Genomic DNA, 20,351 nt, shown 5'->3' with positions numbered 1-20,351 from the left:
GGAGTGCTTTGGACGTTTTTAGATTAAAAATTTTGTAATTGGGATTGTAGAAAAGCTATTCTTGCTCGACGAAAGGGGATATTTAAAACTGCTCTGTGACCCTCTCGTTCTTCACGTCGTACGCGAAAGACTTCTCTGCAATCAGGATGACGCTACACACGGTGTCCTCGGGCAAGGCATCGTGGAACTCGCAGACGACCTTGATGTTGGTTCGATCGTTGACCACCACCTGCTTTCTTTTTGTGGTATTGATGACGGTCATGGGTCTCCGGGCTTTGAATTCGCTGGGCGTGTAGTACATGTCCACGCTTCCCTCGGTCACGCGCTTGTAAGCCGAAAACGCTTCGTAAAGTTTGAGATAATCGTTTTTGGTCACGTCGAGGTTGTAATTCTCGCGCGGGAACACTTCGTTCCTACCGTTCTTCAGATAAACGTTCTTGATCTTGCAGTCGTCGAACTTGCTGGAATCTTTCTCCTGGTTGTTATCGCGCCCGGTCTGAAAAAACACTACGACGAAATCTGGCATGTCGAACTGTATGTTGTTGAACTGCGTCGTCACGTCGAATTCCATGTGACTTCCCGACGCCATCTTCTGCACGCACTGGTAACCGTGAAAGTGAATCGGCACCTGCGGATTTTTCAAGATCTCCGCTTTGTACTTGAGGGCGTAGTTTGTTTCGTATTCCACCACTGGCTTTCTCAATTCCATGCTCCGGATGACGCATTTCGCTGCTTCGGGTAAAGTGTTGGCTATCGGCGTGGTGCCGTCCGGACCCAAAGTAGCGTATCGCATCAGTGCGTCGTTGTCGTTGGCCGCTCTTCGAAAGGTGACGCGCAATCCTCCCTTCCACATGATCTCCTTGTAGTCGGAGAAGAATCCCGGCAGCAGACGCATGGGAAAGAGCACCGTGTGACTTCTCGTCGATATTTTGGTCCCGGCTTCGAATCCTCCCGCTTGATAGTATGCTGCGTCTGTTTTGGATAATTTCAACGTTCCCACTGCCGTCGACGTGATGCCTGGATAATCTATTCTGTCGATGACGGTGTTATGTTTCCTCACCTCCACCTGCGAGAACAGGTGAGGCACGAAGTTGTCCACGAGTATCAAATTTGCTGCTGCGGGAAACGCGTCTCCGCTTTCTTTCTTCACCACGTCGAATTGAAGGTAGAGGTCCGCTCTGTGAGGATGAATAAACCCGTCGCCTACGTCCAGGTCGTATTCGATCTCCCTGTTTGCTTCGTTCAGATTGGCGAACGTGCGACGGTTGGGAGGGAAAGATTGCAATTCGTAACTTTCGATTTGCTCCATTTCACTATGTGTGTTATTTATTATACGTTGATCTCCACGATGGCCGTCGTAGTGGCACCTGCGAAATCCACCACGTCTCCTTTCTCGTTCGTCACCACCAACTCTATGTCGTCTATGCGGTTGCGACATACTGGAAAATAGATCGGCGAAGAGGGCGTGTAGATGATCGGTTCCATGAACTCGGAACTTGGTTTGAAAGTGGCTATGATTCCCGTCTGCTTGTGACTTCCTAATAATCCATCCGAAGATTTCGTGATCATACCTTCGGCTACGTTGCAGTGTACGTTCAGAGTCTCTATGGCCAAGAATTTAGGAATGTTGGTTGCCGTGTGCTTGATGCCAGCTTCGAGTTTGGTGTCGTTCTCGAAACCTAAAAGTTCTCCCATGGTGCCCAGGTCCACGGTCTCCGTCGCGGATAGGATTTCCACTCTGTGCGTGACCGAATTTTGAGAAAGGTACGTGCCTTTGGGTAACTGAGCTTGCAAAGTGGAAAGATTGTATTGTCCTGGCGTGACGACGATGTGTTCGCTTCCGACGCTAATTTTGTTGTTGTGCTGCGTGACGTTAGGTATGAGGTACATGCTGTAGAATGCACGCAGAGCCACGGATTTAGGATAGACGATGTCGTCGTGCAGCGTGAGTTTCAAGATTGAAGATTCGCTCGTGAGATGGAACACGCCCATCCTAGTGATGCTGTTTGAGGTTCCACAATGCTTTCTGGAAATCCTCGATCGTAGGGTTATTTATTTTAGAGAGAAACGCGAGTACGGAGAGGCAGAGATGACCGCAGTTCACGTCTCCGAAATTTTGAATGCGTTCGTCGTTGTAGTATATAGAGGTCTTGTTCGTTTTCAGATAATGAATTAAATTTGTAGGTGGAACACCTCCGAAAGAATCGAAAACGAATGCTTTATCATTGTCGTTTTTGTGGTAACATATCCAATGCGTGCCTGGATTTTCTTGACCGTCCAAGTTGACTACTCCGCATTCTCTTCTTTTAACGCTTGAAGGTAACGAGTCGGACATGAAAACTCCTCTGAAGTGTTTGATTTGTAACGGTTCGATCAGAGATTCAATGTCTCGGTTGGTGAGTGCTGTTGTTTCTTTTTTTTAAACTTTCTCATCACGCCCTTCCCCTTTTTCTTCTCCATGGCCAGGTTGTGACGTTTTTGTTCTTCCAATTCCGCTTTGTTCTTCTTCGAGTCGATGACGGTTTTCGCGACGGCGGCACTTCCGCCAGCCAAACTTCCAACGGCCCCCAATGCTGCCAGGATGGCCGGGATGCTGAATATGAAACCTCCGATTTTTTGCTGTTTCCGCGAACGCTGCAAGCGTCTCAATTGAGGTGTGCTGAGAAGCAATTTCATTCCGTGTCCTTTCGACAAGCAAGAACGTTTCTTCTCGCGTTGTTTCTTGGTGAGTAACCCATCGAGGGCACCTAGATTTTTCAGATTGGAGTATGGTATCTGGTACACGACACCCTTGGGCTTCATGTTGATGCTCTATGTGTTATTTTCACGGTATGTTATTTATATATAAATGTTCTGAGATTTTTTCTCGTGTAGTTTTTTTACGGTATGTTATTTATATATAAATATTCTGAGATTTTTTTTTTCACGGCCCCGCAGTCGCTACACAAATTCTATTACGTGCTTCGTTTTCTTGCCACGAAGTTCCTTTGTCCCCTTGTACACGATTCGAGTTTTGTTCTCGATTAAAATAGATAGCTTCTCGTCGGATAACATGTTAGCGTATCGATCTGGTAAAAATAGACTGTATTGTGCGTTGAGCAACAGGCGTACCTTGGGACCATACTGGGTAGAAACGATTGAACCGGAAGTTATCGTGTAAGGTTTGTCGACTTCCAATTCCTGAATTTTTACATACTCGACTGACAAATTTAGCATTTGTTTTAATGCTTGGAGGTCACTTATTTTTTCAGTTGTCATATCGAAGAAGAGAAATTTTCAGTGTGTGTGTTAGAGAAATTTAATTTTTTTTCACGATGTGTGTTATTTATATATACCGAAGATTATTTTTTTTTCACGATGTGTGTTATTTATATATATATATTTTTTTCACGATGTGTGTTATTTATATATATATTTTTTTTTCACGATTTGTATCGAAGATTTTTTTAACAGAGGAAGAAAGTTCGTGCTTCGGAGAACGCGATGATGTGCGTGATGATTTCTTCAGTTTCCTGTTTGGACTTACGCCAATCATCAGTATATTGTCTTCTTCCCTGCCTCGCCTCGTGCAATTCATCTAACCTATCGTTTAATTTTTCCCCTGCAGCCAAAAGCAAAATGTTGAGATCACCGCACCTCAGGCCGCTGATCTCCCGAAGATGGTCCTTGAGAACTATTTCGCATCCCATGCGAAATGCCGGCGTTGTTCTAGCTATGATCACAAGTTTATTAACATCTCCGTTAACTACCTTTTTGAATATTTTAGATAGTAGTTCGTGCGGCAAATCAGTTATGCAAGCCATGTTGTTTTTTTTACTGTATGTTATTTATATACCCCACCCCAATTTTTGTTTTGTGTTCATGGCGATGGTGGTACCCAGTGCGGCGACCCGTTCACCCAACGATGCGTCTCTGCTCACGAACCTTTCGAAAGCCGCATGTTCCAATTTCTTGTCTGCTTCGTGACGTGCATCCAGATCCGTCTGCGTGGTGTTGTAGGCAATGTCGTGATTTTTGCATGCCGCGTCCAACGGATTCACACCCTTGTCTCCTCTCTCCAATCTTTTCTCGAGTTTGGTACCCGGTCCGCAGTACTGGTAGCCAGGTAAATGCATCTCAAAAGGTAACTTGTTGATGATGTCGTTCACGAGTCCCTTTCCTTTGGCCACGTTCCAAAATTTCGGAGGCAGCGTGTTGATGATTTTGATCAGATAACCTATGCCCTTGTCGTCGTTCACGATGAAGTTGGAAAGTTTCGTGCTGATCATGTCCACGATGCCAACCTTCTCGTCGTAGAAATTACGGTTGCCTGCATTCTCTTCGCCGGCTATCACCAACAATCGGTCCACGAGTTTCCTCACATCATCCACCCAAACGAATTCTTTGGGTAACGTGTTGTAGCGTTTGACGCCGCTGCCTGTTTTGACCTGGTTCCAAATCGGTTTGATGAGATTCCTGTACTTCTCGCCGCTGCTCGATTTCACCCTATTCTGCGAGGCGTCGTTGTTCTGGTACAAGGCATCCGTCATGATCAGAATTTCCTTGTAACTCTGGTAATCTTCGTCGGTGTAATCTTTCGGCTGCTTTTTGGCGACAAGTTCCCACAGTCCCACCGTACCCGGATACCTGTTCCAACTATCCTTGTCGCCTAAATTGACTTTAATGTCGTTGCCTTCGAAGGTCACCTTCGATTTCCCAATCTTCCACACCACACCGCCGCCTTCGTTGGTTTCCATGCTGGGATACAATCCGAACACTTCATCCTTGTCGAATTTTCCCGTACTCAGGTAGTCTCGTGCCAAAGGTCCCAACTCGATTTTATCCGAAGACGACGACGTGCTACCAATAGCTCGACGTCGTGCCGGTGCATCCTTCAGTTCGAACGGCGTCGAAGGAATGCTCGAAATGGGCGTGGGTACGGCGTAACTTTTAGCTGCGAGCGGTACGAGTTCGTTGATCAAATTTTTATTTTGTTCCGTGACACTTTTAATTTCTTTACCTAGACCGCTGATGGCATCGATCACAGGTTGATCCTGACGTTTCTTCTCTTCGTAAAATCCGCGATTCTCGGATTTCCAACCTTTGAAACGTTTCGCGAGGTAATAGCGAAGCTTGAGATTTTCGTCCTCGATTTTTCGTTTCGTCATGACGTTTATTTATATACGTCGTTTCTCACAACGTTGCAACGTTTAGAAAGTCGTTGATTTTGTTTCTGTATTTTCCGTCGTTGGGTTTCCTCGTCATGTCGATCGTCGCGAATCCGAAATCGTCACCGTTCCAGCAAGTATAGCAGCAGCGTTCCGAAAATTGATTGTAGTTCATGTCTCCGCCTACGTAGTCATCGTACGCATGCTTGAGGTTGGTGTGATCTTGACGAAACAAACATATGAAATTAGCGTTGTCGCGTACTAACTTTTTTGGAATTTTGGAAAACGTTTGAGCTAGGTAGAAGCAATCCATTCCTTTGTGACGACCTTGCGTGAAAAAGTTGCGAATTTCATTTTGATTTTCCAGGATGGCGTCGTCGAACACAACAACTGAATTTTCACGACAATCGTCGAGTGGTTTTATTTCCGAGGCGAACGTTGCAATGTCCAGACCATCGTACAGTTTCATCAGTTGCTGGTATTTGGTTTGCTCCAAACTTTTCGAGAACACGTACAGGTGCCTGTTCTTCCAATCTAACCAATTCGGTGCGAGGAGAAAATTGTCCACGAGCAGTGTCGTTTTCCCACACCCCGAAGGACCTACGATCAGACAGCGGATGCTGTCGGGAAGCAACTCGCCGTTCTTTTTTTTTCTCGTTTGACTTTCCGGATCCGGTAGACGCTTCACCACGTTCCACGTACTCACAAGATCACTTCGTTCGCGTCGATCCAACTCTTTTCCGGAAGTCCCAGCCATTTGACAAACAGTTTGTCACCTTTCCTACGCAATATTTTCTCGATGAGGTACGTGTCGGGGTGTTTCGTTTTAGAGAGTTCCTCTTCGTAAAATCTTCCTTTCAAAATCTCGCCGCTACTATCTTTTATTATATACGTGTGTCGGTTTCCGGGTAAAACTCGAACCACCGTAAAGAGTTCCGTGCTCCAATTTTTTGTGAACCCCTTCTCGAAGGTGCGTTTGAATTTGCTGATCCTCACCCGGTCTCCAATTTTGTATTTAGCTTTCTTTGTCGTGGGTGTGTACTTTGGACAGTAAACTGTAGAAATTAAACGCTGCTCGTCAGATTTCGTAACGTCAGCCGGCTTCATGCCTATCGTTTTGTGTACCGTATCATTATAGGTGTCGACGAGTTCCGGCAGGATGTCGACCCATTTGTAATTCCCCCGAAGCGTGAATCGTTTCCACATGTGTGTTTTCAAGGTTCGATTGAATCTTTCCACGATGCTGGCTTTGATGTGACTGAAGGTCGAATAATGTCGAATGCCATGTTTTTGAATAAACTTTTGGAATACGGCGTTGTAAAATTCTTTACCGTTGTCCGTTTGCAGAAACCGAGGTCGTCTGTCGCTTTCGCGAAAAATTAATTTGAATGCTTCCGTGACGCACGATCCCGTTTTCGCCTTCAAAGGTAGAACCCATGCGAATTTCGAAAACGTGTCTATGACGGTTAGGAGGTACTTGTTGCCCTTGTTCAATTTATGTACATTTTTCAAATTGCCGCTGCTCATCTCCACGAGGTCACTTTGCCAGAGGTCGTCGATGCCCTTGGTTACCACAGCCAAACGTTCGTAGTTGCGGCGTGCAGGTTTATGCAATTCTTCGACGATGGCTTGCCTAGACATTTTTTGTTTAGAGATTACGTTTCAAGAGAAGCACCAGCGTGATGGGATTCAAAGAGGGTGGCACCTCGCTCGTGTTTTGAATGATCAGCTTATCGCCGGCACTCACGTCGAAAACGGTGAGATCTTCGTCTTCGTGTATTTCATATATGTTGCGCGTTTCGTTCCAACGTGCCAGAGGAATGTTTCCCGCTTTCTGGACACCACGATTCGATATCAAAGTCATGGTGGGAACGCTAGCTTTTCTGCCGTGAGACCAGTACGAAAATTCGTTTATCTGAATCGTGCCATCGAGGAGAAACTTGTAGTACGGATGATAAGGATGTAACATGTACAGTTTGTTACCTTCGACGAACGTGGAGATTCTCTGTTGATTGGGTACGCTGTTGATTTCGATGGCTTGCAAGGTGAACAATTTGGCGAATTTAGTGTCGACGCCGAGCAGATTACTGTGAACGTGCCCGAGTTTATTTTCGATAGGCAGCAAATGCTCGATTATGGTATCCGTTACGGTAGAAAACGACGGTTTGATTTTCACTTCCACGTTCAACTGCTTGTAGTTTTCGTTGAGTTCTTGCAACTTGCCACCGAAAGATGCCAGCGTCGATTCCTGCGTGGATTCCAGCACTCCAACTTGATCTCTGACGTTGACGACAATGTTCTGAAGGTTCTCGACTTGATTCAATTTCGAGCTCTTCTCGGTAAGATCGTTCACGATGCTTCGCATCTCTGTAAACTGCGTGTGAAGGTCGGCGACGCTCTGCGAAGTGGGCAGCGTCGACACCAGCGAACTAATTTCGTCTCGAATCTGTTCCACGTTCGCCGTTTCCGTTTCTAGTCGTTTCAGCATTCGAGATATGTTTCTTTTCAAAGCGTGCAATTCTTTGGAGGTGGGGAGATTGGCCACCCTACTCTCGAGATCGCTCAATGAACTTTTGATGTCGCTCGAATCGGATAGTGCCGTCACCGCCGTTTTTAATTTTTCCAAATCTTCGCTCGAAGGCACGCTCGTCCGTAACGATTCCAAGTCACCCTGTATGTTGTCGAGTACGTGATGAAAATGAGCGAGATTCGTTTCGACGTTCAAATTTTCTAAATATTCGATCTTCTGCTGAACCGTGCTTAACGTGTCTTGAATGCTCGTCAACGCTCTTGCTTCAGCGTGAATATTTTTAATTTCTTCGTTGATCAATTCCAAGGACGCCTGAAGCGTAGCGATGGTGGTTTGAATGTGTTCGAAATCTCGATACGCCTCCAATTGAATTTTTATGTTCGCGACGCTTTTACCGATGACCTGCAGTTCGTCCGACGATGGTAGGTTCGTCATTGTATCTTCCAAAGTCTGCAACTTGGATTTAATTTCTTCCAACGTGCCGGTGAATTCTTCTTGTAATTTGGAAACGACGACGTGCAAGCGTTCTACATCAATATCGTTCACCACGGTTTGAAGTTCGGAGAAATTCTTTTCGATTGCGGAAGTTCGTTCTTCGATTTCGAGTTTCAATTTTTCCAAATCTTCATTTTTCGATTGAAATTGCTGTAATTTGGCCAAATCATTTTGAAGCGAATCCACGCTCAACTGTATATTTTGAACGCTGTCGTAAGAAGGTACGTCGACATAATTTTTTATCAGCGTCTTCAGTTCGGAATCGATTTTCAGAATGGGGTCGAGACATTGCGTTTGGAGCGTGGCGATTTCCGACTCTAAACTTTTGTTTAAGGTCTCCTGCAAAGCAATCAAATCGCTCCTCAACTTCTTAACTCGAATGTCCAACATGAGAATCTCTTCTGCATGGTCTACACGCTTGGTGTTGCCGAAAATGTCGTTAGGCATTTTTGGTTAACGGTTATTTATAATAGGATAGACGATTCGTAATTCTACGAAGAGAGGAATAAGTTTGTCATAATCTCCGAGGAGTTCCACGTAAAAGTAATCTCCTGCAGACACATCGTATGCCATGTTAGAAAGCATTTTGTCGTGCTTGATTCGAAAAATGTTCTTGCCGGTAGATATTTTGATTTCGCCTACGTTCTCCGGATTCACGGTGATCCGAAGTTTCCCGTCGATCGGAATTTCATAGAAATGTAAATTGTTGTTGAAGACGTAAAACATCTTGCCCACGTCCTCATCCAATTTCGTCCAAATGCTGTTGAGGTGAATAATCAACAGACCGTTGAGTTTAGTTAACGCGGAAGGTAGAAATTCATGATCTGTCGTCGTGCGGTGTACAGTCTCCATTGTTTGCTTTCGGAAACCAAAAAGATTCATGTTGGTTATTTAAGAAAAAATTGAGATCGTATCTAATATAAATAACACCACAAAAAAATGTGCAATTTTTAGTAACTTCATCTTTTTTTTCTTAGCAAAAAAATGGAGAAGAAGGAAGCGAAACGTGCATGCGACCAATGTGGGAAATATATATCCATTTCTAACTTGAGAAGACATCGGAAGGATATAGCATGGCGAAGGATCAAGTAAAAGAGAGCTCGATGTTGACGATCAAGCGCCACGAAAGAAGCAGAAGAGTGCCGGCGAAAGTATTCGAAATATTTTAAGCGAGGAGACTTTCCGATCTGAAGAAACATCTGATCTAAACAACTTTTTTCGCTCGGTCAAAAGCAAGTTAATTTCGTCTATCACCGAAGCTTTGTTGCAATGCTCGTTGAAAATCCACCTCATCGTTTCCGTCATTTACGAAAACATGAAAAAAGAGCGAGAAACTTTCCATCATTACACTGGTGTAAAGAGCCTCCACGCCGCTGACGTCGATGAGGTGGATGCCATTTGCAACCAGATGTTTGACGCTTTGTTGAACAAGCACGAGCCTTTCCAAAAACGTGGATCGGGTTGGACACTTTGCGGTTCGCCTCACACTTTAACTTTGAAGGTGGCACGATACAACCCGATGGGAGCATCCAGCTACATCAATTTGCCTCGGGAAATAGCCGATAAGAAAGCCATAATCAACATTCAAAATGAAGATAACAGATGCTTTTTGTGGTGCATCATTGCCGATCATCACCCAGCCAATAATCATAATCATCGTTTATACCACTACAACAAGCCAGAATATCTCTCAGAATTTGAAAAACCTATGGCTGGCATTAATTACCCTGTAAATCTACGAGACATTAGTAAATTTGAGACACAGTATATGTGGCCCCCCTGTGTAACAACTGTAATCTACAAATCAAAAAACCAAATTTTATTCCCGTATTCATTCACAATTTGGAGGGCTACGACGCCAAAATCTTCATAAAGGAGATGGGATGCGACGCTCAACCCATTAGCGTCATAGCTCGCACCAACGAGAAATTCATTTCATTCAGCAAGAAGGTGGACGTTGGAAATGGCAATCACGTAGAAATTCGCTTCTTGGACTCCTACAACTTTCTGTCTTCGAGTTTGGCGACACTCGCGTCTCAACTCACCGACGATGATTTGGTCGCCACCAGGAAATGTTTCGGCGACCAACATTTAGCACTGTTGAGACGCAAGGGTGTTTACCCCTACGAATACATGACGGATGCTTCCAAATTCTCAGAAACATCGTTACCACCGAGAGAAGCATTCTACAGTCGTCTTAGCGACACCTGTTGCACCGAAGAGGACTACCATCATGCTCAGCTCGTCTGGTCTACATTCTCTTGTCAAACCATGGCCGACTATCACGATCTGTATCTGAAACTGGATGTTACGCTATTGAGCGACCGTTTTCATCTCCATCGCTCGAGAGGAATGGCAGCATATGGTTTGGACGCGAATTTACAATATAGAGAAAGTCTCCAATTTTTTTAATTTTCGGTTTACTAACTAATGTTACGTTAGCTTTAGTCATGTTAGGCAAGCATAGTTATAATATTTCGTTTGTAAAAATACGCAAATACTCCACCGTTGATTTTAGGAAAAATGGCGTGTTTTTTGAAACATTGTTCGTCATTTACGTGCTACAAAACCACGAATTCCGTATTCAAAGTGATTATTCGCCCAAAAACCATTCACGGAAGGTTAGGTTAGGTTAAGTAAGCATAGTTATAACATTTCGTTTGTAAAACTTATAAAATTTCGTTCGTAAAACTACGGATATAAACCTTCATAAAAATTTTTAAAAAAATTATTTTTTTCAAATTTCCGACTTCGCCGCCGATTTTTAACAACAGATTCGTGATTAGGAGGTCAAAATTAGTTAGTAAACCGAAAATTAAAAAAATTGGAGACTTTCTCTATATTGTAAATTCGCTCCGAATAAAATGATATATTTATGCACTTAATTAAGGAGTAAGGTTTTTTGGGAATTTTCACTTTTTTACAGCACACAAAATAAAATAAATTTCAAATAACTGTCACAAACTTGGGGTGGTGGCTCATCATGTGGTATTCCAAGTCATTACAAATTGACCTACAGAAGTGATAGAACATTTTGACTATCTTTCGTAATGGAATGGGGCGATTACAAAAACCATGAGGCTGTTTAGCAGCTTGTTAGATAGGGAAGTCAGCTGAAATTTTCAAGATTGTCTAGAAGCTTCAAATCTCCCAAGTGATTTGAGTACCATACTGTCCAGCATTTCAGTGACACTGGAAAGGTGAAAGACGGGCCCAGCTAGGGACAGCCACGTACTATAAGGACTGTGCAACTGGAAAAATCAACGTATGGAAGCATCAGTGATGGATGGTCTGTGAACTGATCAGTCCCAAAATCTCCATGTCTCAAATGTTGGAAAGTGACCTAGGACTGAAAGCTTACAAACAACGTACACACCACTTTCTAGCCTCAGATAGCAATAAAGGCAAACTGCATACTGGATCATTAAGTATAACTCTTTCGCTGCGGACTTTTCAAGCGAATGTGGCCTTCGCTGCGTAGTTTTTTTGAGGATTTTTCAGAATTTTAAAAAATTGTAAATAATTATTCTAGAACCCTACTACGTATACTACTTCTACAAAAGTAAATCAGTTTTCTGCATAAGTACAATTTAAGGTAGGTTTTAATGAAAAAATGATGCTTATGTTACAGTCTAGCACTGACAGGTAGCTTTGAAGTTCTTTTTTGTGTAGTAGATCTCAAAACAAGGAAAATGACGCAAAGGGACATTTCCTGGGCAGTTCTTGCAACAGTATATGGTTTGTTTCCTCTTGCATGTCACTTCCCTTTTTTCACACACTGCACTGGCAAAATTGAGCAAACTACACAGTTAGGCTTATGCTTTTTATCAGCCTGCATTTCAATGAAATGTTTCTCAGTCAGTCGTGCTCAGGCGCGGCTCGTGCATTATTTACCCGGGGGTTCACTGAAGTGATGTGACATATATTCACTTTCCGCAAAATATACTTCCTTCGCCCAACAAAAGGATGGGGGAGGGTTTAAAAGCTTTGTCAAGAATTCTTTTTATCTGAGAGTATAAGGTTTTGTTGTAGGGGTGTGCGAATAAATTTAGGGCTGAAACTACAATAAATTGTGCCTTTATGAAAAAAGTTGAGTTTTGTTGGAATATCATGGACGTTCTCAAGTAGGGGCTAGTAATATATTTTTTCCCCACGAGGAGCAAAAAACACTCCTTCAGTCTGAAGTTACTGCAACGCTTTTATAATAATTACCAAAAATTACTGTGACTGAAATTAAATTATATGCGTGTAATATATAATTTTTGGTTTACATTCAATTTCCATGGGGGGGCGGCCCCCTTTTCCCCTTCCGGACGTCCATGCTGACTAATCAGAACTGGTCCTACATTTGTTAAAGGGAAATGGCAACTAATGGCATGCGGATACTAGAAATCGAGCCTGAGACCCTTTCATTTATACGCGACAGGTTTGTTCAAATTTGGGGCTGGTCGACCAGCGCACGCTTTTTTTCAGTGGACAAGGAAGTTTGTTTACGTTAATTATGTGCATTTCTATCGGTCATTTCTTACCTGCGCGGACAGCAACGCCTACACTGCATCAAATGACATAACCTAGGTAAAGTCCATCCCTCGTTTCACTCGCAGCATCACTTAATACTTTCCAACAAGTATCCAAGCACTTCAAAAACTAAAAAACTTGAGACTTTGACACCGAGCGACAGCGAGTCACGTCTTCGCGCCATTCTTTCTCTTTCGCGAACCCGAAGTGTTTCCACCTTTAAGGAAAAACCTCTGAATGCATGCACAAGGTATTTTGGTAATGTATCTCCTTTATTTTAATTCATCGCATCTAATTCCAGCTTCTATTTGTTTCCACTCATCCATCTCTGACACAATCTTGCATTTATTCCAAGAAGTTCGGTGCAAAAATGATACAAGAGAAGATTGAATATGTAATGTGTGCACGTCAAACTTGAACCGCACGCAGCAACACTGGAAGGGAGGAAGCAGCGAGAAAGGAGCCTTGTCCCGCGGCTTCTGCGAGAGAACGAACTGCGCATGACCGTTGGGTGTCGACATAGGTTCTGGAATCTCATCTCCCATGTATTTTGTCCTATACCCTCCTCGCGCTTCTGCTCCCGCACGAAGCTTTCACAATGGCACGAGGTGTCCTGTGGGGGTTCAACTGAGGGTCTGTATCAGGGCGGCCGATTCGCGGTTTCTTCTTCTCAGCAAGAGAGTTCGCCGTGTTACGGTCACAAATACATGACTTATTGTGTAGAATTTTTAGCGAAATAATGTGAAAATTTAAAGACATTGTTCATTGTTCATTCTCGAGGTGATTATCGTATATTACTGGGGGTTCACTGATCCTGTGCGCTATAGGGCCAACCGCGCCTGGTCGTGCTGTAGGAATGACATCAGACAATCTACGACCCAATTTTTTTGGAGTTGGACGGGAACAGTTCTGCAAAAATCCATCTACAACTGCATGCCTGTATTCACTTCCTGTCATATTCTTCTTGTTAGCATGATTGAACGTAATTCTTCCATTTACCAGAGCCACCTCAATAAAAAAGTACCATAAAACTTGATACCATTTACTTTTTTTTGTGAGAATAACTGTAATTGGTGCATAACTGGTCAAATTTGTCCACTCCATTCATGCAGTGATTATAATTGACAACCAGCTGTGGTTTCATGACAGTTTCATATCATGTAGGTGATTTCTTGGTTCTTTTCCTAACCGGTTGACATTCAGAAGTGTGAACCGTAGAAAGCATATTTACACGACCTGTATCTTGCCAGGCACAAGCCAACATTTTTTGTGAACTACTGTACCAAAATTTAGGGCTGTCACCTTTCTTCATTTTCATATTCCTCATTTCAAGGGGTAGTCCTTTTCTGTTAGACCTCACTGTTCCACATGCACCAATTCCTGCCAAGGATAAATGTTCAAAAAGTGAAGGGCTTGAAAAAAAATTGTCTACATACACTATTCTACCACTGTCTTGAAAACCTTCAAGCAAGTTTTACAACCCTTTCCCCTAAACTTCCTTCAGCACCATTATCATCGTATTGTTTCCGAACATATGTATCAAACCGGCAAAGGTAACCAGTTTTACTATCACACAGAGACCATAATTTCACTCCCCACTTGGTAGAAGGTTTTGAAGGAAAGTATTGTTTGAACCATAGTCTTCCTGTAAATTTCAGCATAGATTCATCTACCGACAAACAATTCTCTGGTTGTACATTATGTAAATAAATTTTTTCCAATTCATCTATTATGGGCCTCACTTTGAACAAAGGGTCATATCTGGGAGTCCCCTTTGGTATTAGATTGTCATTATTGAAGTGGATAAATGATCTTAGTAAACAATAATCATCTCGTGGCATAACTGATGAAAAGTTTGGTGTAGCACAAAGCCCATCTTTTTGAGCAAAGTACATGTTTAGTGTTGGTTTTTTACAAAGTCCCACGCTAATGTCGATGGTAACGATGGCCCGAATGTCATCTGCAGAGCACCCATGCCAAGAATGATATCTTGAACGAGGAGGAAAGTCATATGTCTTGTCCAGGAATTGATTTGTATGGAGTTTCAAAATTGGTAAGATCACCACTAACCTGCAAGTCGAAAGAATCACCATCACACAATGTCAGATTTTTTGAGCGGGAACTACCATCCACCATCGACCAACTATGAACACCACCATTTACAGAATCACTTTCACATTCTGAACACGAATCTGTGCCACTCACTAACACATCGTCAACACAGTCACTTTCTCCATCTTCTCCAGCACTAATTACATCTGATCCACTAAATTCACAGTCCAAAATAACATCCAAAAGCTCTGTTACGTCTCTGTGATCTGAGAGTTTCAAAACCTTATACGCTGCCATTCTTGTTTACATACGCATGGTGGTACACAAAGTTCATTTGTTCAGAAAAGAAGCACGATTTGTCCTTGAAAACTAATTGAAACGAAAGCCGCTAGATGGCAGCATCATCCAGTAATGCTTTCCTTACGGGGCGAGATTTACTCAACAACAGCAGCGACGAGAACCAAATCGACTCAAGTCGCTTCCCGCAGCGAAAGAGATAAATTGGCACAGAAGAATTATCACAGAGGCAGGTTGTATGCCACAAGAAGTTAGCAATAAGGGTCCAGAGGTACCACATTCTGCTTCAATCATGGTGTGGTGGGAAAGGCGGCATTATGACAGCATCACTGAGCTCCTTTTCTGCAGGAAAGGGGAAAAACATCAGTCCGACTGCACCAGGAGACAGTCCTGAAGACAATTGTCAAGGATCTAAGCAATATTATTCCATTGCCAGGAGTAGAGTTTTCAGCAGGATTGTGCACCAGCTCAAACAACCCAGCAGTGGCTTCAGACAAATGTGCTTAACCTTATTTCATCTTCAGATGGATCATCTGGCAGTGCAGGCCTCAGCTCTGTGGACTAGAAATTGTGGTCTGTACTTCAAGACATGATTTCCAAGATGATGTAATGCAGTATTGCCACACTGAAGGCAGTGGAAGATTTCCACCTCGATGCATAATCCAAGAAAGTGTGAAAGCACGCCAATGCCTACGTGCCAGTAGCAATGTGGACTCCATGACAAAAGGTTTTCTGTATGCTGGCTTTCACCGAGCTGAAGTCTGTAACACTTGTACAATGTCGTTTTCGGCGTGACTATCAATTACGACCAATTGACAACGTTTTCACGATTAAAGCTGCGATAAAGAAATGGCACATACGCCTTTGGGAAACCGGCAGTGTGCAGTCAATGTTGGGCCACCACACAAAGCATGCAGTTTCAGAGGCTAGTGTTGAAGAAATTCACACGTCCTTCCAACAAAGCCTTAGGAAGTCCGTCCAATGAGCAAGTAGGGAATTACAGGTACTTAAGTTGACAGCACATGATGTTCTCCATAAACCATTACGCCTATGGGCATACAAATTGCAGCTTTGTCAGAAACTCAAACCTCAGAACAAGCTGCTGCGGAAAACATTCGCGGAAGAAATTCTTGCTAAAATTGATGAAAACGAAACATACCTCGATTCGCTTTGTTTTTCAGATGAGTGCATGTTCAACACTTCCGGGAAGGTGAATAAACACAACTGTTGCATTTGGGGAACGGAACCACCCTGTGTAGTGAGAGAACACGAACGTGACTCTCCAACAGTGAATGTCTGGTGTGCATTGTTGAAGAACAAGGTTATAGGGCCATATTTCTTTGCGGAGCATATTACCAGGATACATTGGAGTTGTACGTTGTGCGACAACTTCCTCGTGACGTGATATTCCAGCAAGATGGCATGCCGTGTCATTACGCAGGAATTGTCAAATTTTTTGGACCGTGAATTTTCTGTGTGTTGGTTTGGTAAGGGTAGCCATCCAATTTCTTGGCCCCCTAGAAGCCCAGAAATTATGCAGCTTGATTTTTTCCTTTGGGGGTTTGTAAAAAAATCAAGTGTATCAAACACCAGTTCGTGATCTACGTGATCTGCGCCATCCCATTTGTCCAGCTATCAACAATGTTACGCCTGCAATGTTGAACACATGGAGACAGATACGTCTGTCGTGCCACAAACGGTGCACATATTGAAACATACTAGGTATGTAAAAAAACACTTTGAGTTACTGTTTTTGTAGAACTAAACCCTGTAGAAATATCTCAAATACATCTCAAGTTATGAATTTTTCTTTTATTGGACGTTTATGACATTCATGATCGATGCAGCAGACATGGTCATACTATTTTGTACAAGAAATTTCATGTTTACATATTACTAATTTGATAGTTTTTCCGATTAATTTCAAAGGTTTACTTCCCTCATTCACTAAGGGTACAGATTGTTAGACGAAGGAGGTATCAACAGAGAATGGGGAGCAAGCATAATTTTTTTGTTTTTTCCCAACAGAAATAACTATTTTTGAAATCCAAACAGAGCTCATTACTTTAAGCAAGGTTCCAATTTCATGTGACAATGATTGCCAAAATTCTATGATAATTAGTGTCTCTGCTAGGAGAATTTGAAAAAATCATGAAACAATCAGAACTGTTACCATTACCAGCCCTAAACCTAAAAATAGGGAGAACAAGTATCGGGTAACAGTATGATATAGTGAAAACACATTTCTTCAAATTTACAGGAGAAACTACTTACGGAAATGAGTTTCTGTAGACTTTTGGAAGCTTGTGGAAGTATTTTCTCCTTTTGTTGAACTTATTTGGCCGGTAAATCAAGTATTTTTCGACATTAATGTATCTCCGATGCACGATAGCTCTTGCCACCATTACCGTCGACTACGTGAATCAAATGTTCCGTGCGTTCGATTATATAACCGCCTTTTAGTGTTGCAAACACGCAGTAGTTTTACAAGATGACATGTGAGTAGTTTTTTTTTTCCAATTTAATTTTCTGTTTGCCTAACCTAACCTTCCGTAAATGGTTTGTGGATCAATTTTCATTTAAAAACCTTTTGTGAATAGTTTGTGTGGCATTTTTCGGTAAATAAGTGTTAGGGTAGCAACCGCGCGGTAGTTTTACAAGATGACGTGCGAGTGTTTTTTTTTTCCAATTTAATTTTCTATGTTTGCCTAATCGAACTGAACCTAACCTAACCTTCGTGAATGGTTTGTGGATCAATTTTAGCTTAAAAACCTTATGTGAATAGTTTGTGCAGCATTTTTCGGTTAATAAGTTTGGAAACTGCATATCAGCTGACGATAGACAACGTGAGTCAAGATTTGCCCGCCATATTGTACGTAACGAAAGCGAATTAGCAACGAACAATAAATACTTGTAATGTGAAAAATTACGCTTTTTTAAGTGAAAAAGCGAAATCCCACATTCAAAAATGTTCCGCTATGCATAATTAGGAAATAAACAAGTGAAATGTGTTTTCACTATACTATACTATACTATACTATACCCAAGTATCGTAGACTCATGGGAATGAATATAGAAGTACTATGGAGCCTTCCTGATACTAATCAGCACAGTTTTCATTTTTAAAAAAGTCCACTTTATGGGTAAAATAAGATGTTACAAGTACCTTGTGGAAAACTTCCCATTTTGCACGCTTGACACATTACACAGACTACCACCTAACCTAACTACGAAAGCATTTAGGGATATTATGAAAATTCTAAGGGAACTAAACTTGACCCTCCTAACCTAAATAGGAAAGCATGTATTGAACGGTAAATTTCTTATCTCCGGAAAACGGCTGAAAATTGCTAGTTCATTTAATTTCAATATTCGTTCTTACGTATTCTGCATTGAGAAACATTGTTGAAGGTGGCATTTAGCTTATTTCACGGAAATAAGCTCCATTTGCGACACATCGAGTAAGTTTTCTTCGTTTCTTCTTGCCTTCGGTAACACGCAAAATGGCGGTCACAGTTTCAGTACTGTACTCGGCATGCAGTGTTTCCACCCCACTCCACCAAAAATACCTACGTAGCCCCACAAACCATTGACGCATAGCCCCACGAACCATTTCCAGTAAGGTTAGGTTAGGTTGGGTCCCGTTTAGGTTAGAATAGTTAAAAATTGGTTTAGAAAAAAAATGCGTAGCCCCACACACCATTCTTGCATAGCCCCAAGAACCATTGACACATAGCCCCACAAACCATTTGCAAAAACGTACCTTCTTCCGTTACAAAAACACGTGTTTGGAAACACTCACCGGCATTGACCGTGATTACGTCATCACACACAGGCAACATTCAGCTGGAAGGAAATGGATGTAACAGCTTTCGTTCATCGGTCACACATTTATATCGAAAAATAGATGATTTACCAGCAAAATTCAATGAATGATGCGAGAAAAAAAAAAACAGTACTAGTTTACTATCCGTCGGACAGATTTCTACAGAAGAAACTACTTACCATAATAAGTTCCTGTAGTATTGTCTAACATCGGGAAGGTGTTTTGTGTGAAATTCAGGTAATTTTTCCATATCCTGGAAACGGATTTCTTCAAATTGAAAAGTTTGGGGCTCATTTGGGGGAAGTTGACTCCGGCCAATTTCTAACATGTCTTTAACAGGGAGTCTATAGAAAAAGCTGGGGAGCCGGAGAGGAGGCGGGGCCGCGTTAGTGGTTGGGGGCGGTAGGTAAATTACCCCAGGGGCGGAGCCCGGAATCGGTGGGAAATTTCAGTAAAAAATTTCAAACGAAAATAATTTTCTTGTTTAAATTTTGCACCGATTCCGAGATGGATAGCCCCAAAAACCATTCATGGAATGTTCCACGAAGCAGATAGGTAAGTACGAATGTCAAAAATTGACGAAAACTCAGAAGTTATGTCCGATGTGACGGATAGTAAACTTTTACCGGTAAAATTTTCGTATCCCCAAAACGTGTTTCTTCAATTTTACAGGAGAAAGTACTTACGAAAATGGCTTTATTTATACTTTAGGAAGGTCTTGGAAGTTTGCTTTCACCTCGTTGAATTTTTTTTGCCGGTAAATCATGTAATTTTCGACATTAATGTCACTCCGATGCATGAAAACTGTTCCCTTGATGTCCGTCTACTACGTGAACCAAATATTTGCGAGCGTTTCATGACGTAACAACCGGTCAGTGTTTCCAAATACGCGGTTTTGTAACTGTGTAACAGTTCTAGAACGTAAATAAACATGAGTTACTGTTCATCATTTCTGATTACGAACTTGCGACTACATGACATGCACAGGATTAGTGGCGTGCTCAATGTGAGGTTGATGGAAGTTATAACACCCCCTTTCGCCCAGTATCTCTAAGGCTATTTATGAATGGTTCGTGGGGTTTTCGAACCCGAAAAAAAATTCTAATTTTGAAAAACAAATTTAACTATGTTTCCTAACCTAACAGAACCTAACCTAACCTTGCCGTGCATGGTTCGTGGGGCTATTTATGAATGGTTCGTGGGTGTATCCGTGCATGGTTCCCGGAGTTTTCGAACCTGGAAAAAATACAAAATCAGTAACACGAAAGTAGGTATTTTTCTATGAAGAAGGGTGCAACACTGCATAACCACTGATCATGGAATATGCTAGTCAAGATTTACTCCGCCATATCGCGTGTAACGCAAGCAAAAGCGAACAAAATAAAAATACTCGATATTTCGAAAATTGAGATCATTTGCCTGCAATAAAACGAAACGCGAAATAGAAGAATCCTTACGAATGCAGAATATGTAAGTATCAATGTGA

The 20,351-nt window shown here is 42.3% G+C and overlaps 1 protein-coding gene across 1 annotated transcript in view; it reads right to left on the bottom strand.

The window, feature by feature from the left end:
- LOC145981641 (phosphatidylinositol N-acetylglucosaminyltransferase subunit C-like) overlaps positions 1–20,351 on the bottom strand; it is an 80,885-nt gene that overhangs the window by 21,428 nt on the left and 39,106 nt on the right. The gene's annotated exons all lie outside the window — the stretch shown is intronic.

This window comes from Lepisma saccharinum, chromosome 29 (genome assembly GCF_977018435.1).
Source record: "Lepisma saccharinum chromosome 29, izLepSacc3.1, whole genome shotgun sequence".
In the NCBI taxonomy this organism is placed as follows: Eukaryota; Metazoa; Arthropoda; class Insecta; order Zygentoma; family Lepismatidae; genus Lepisma; species Lepisma saccharinum.
Note: the sequence above shows the minus strand (reverse complement) of the source record. Positions and strands in the feature narration are given on the sequence as shown.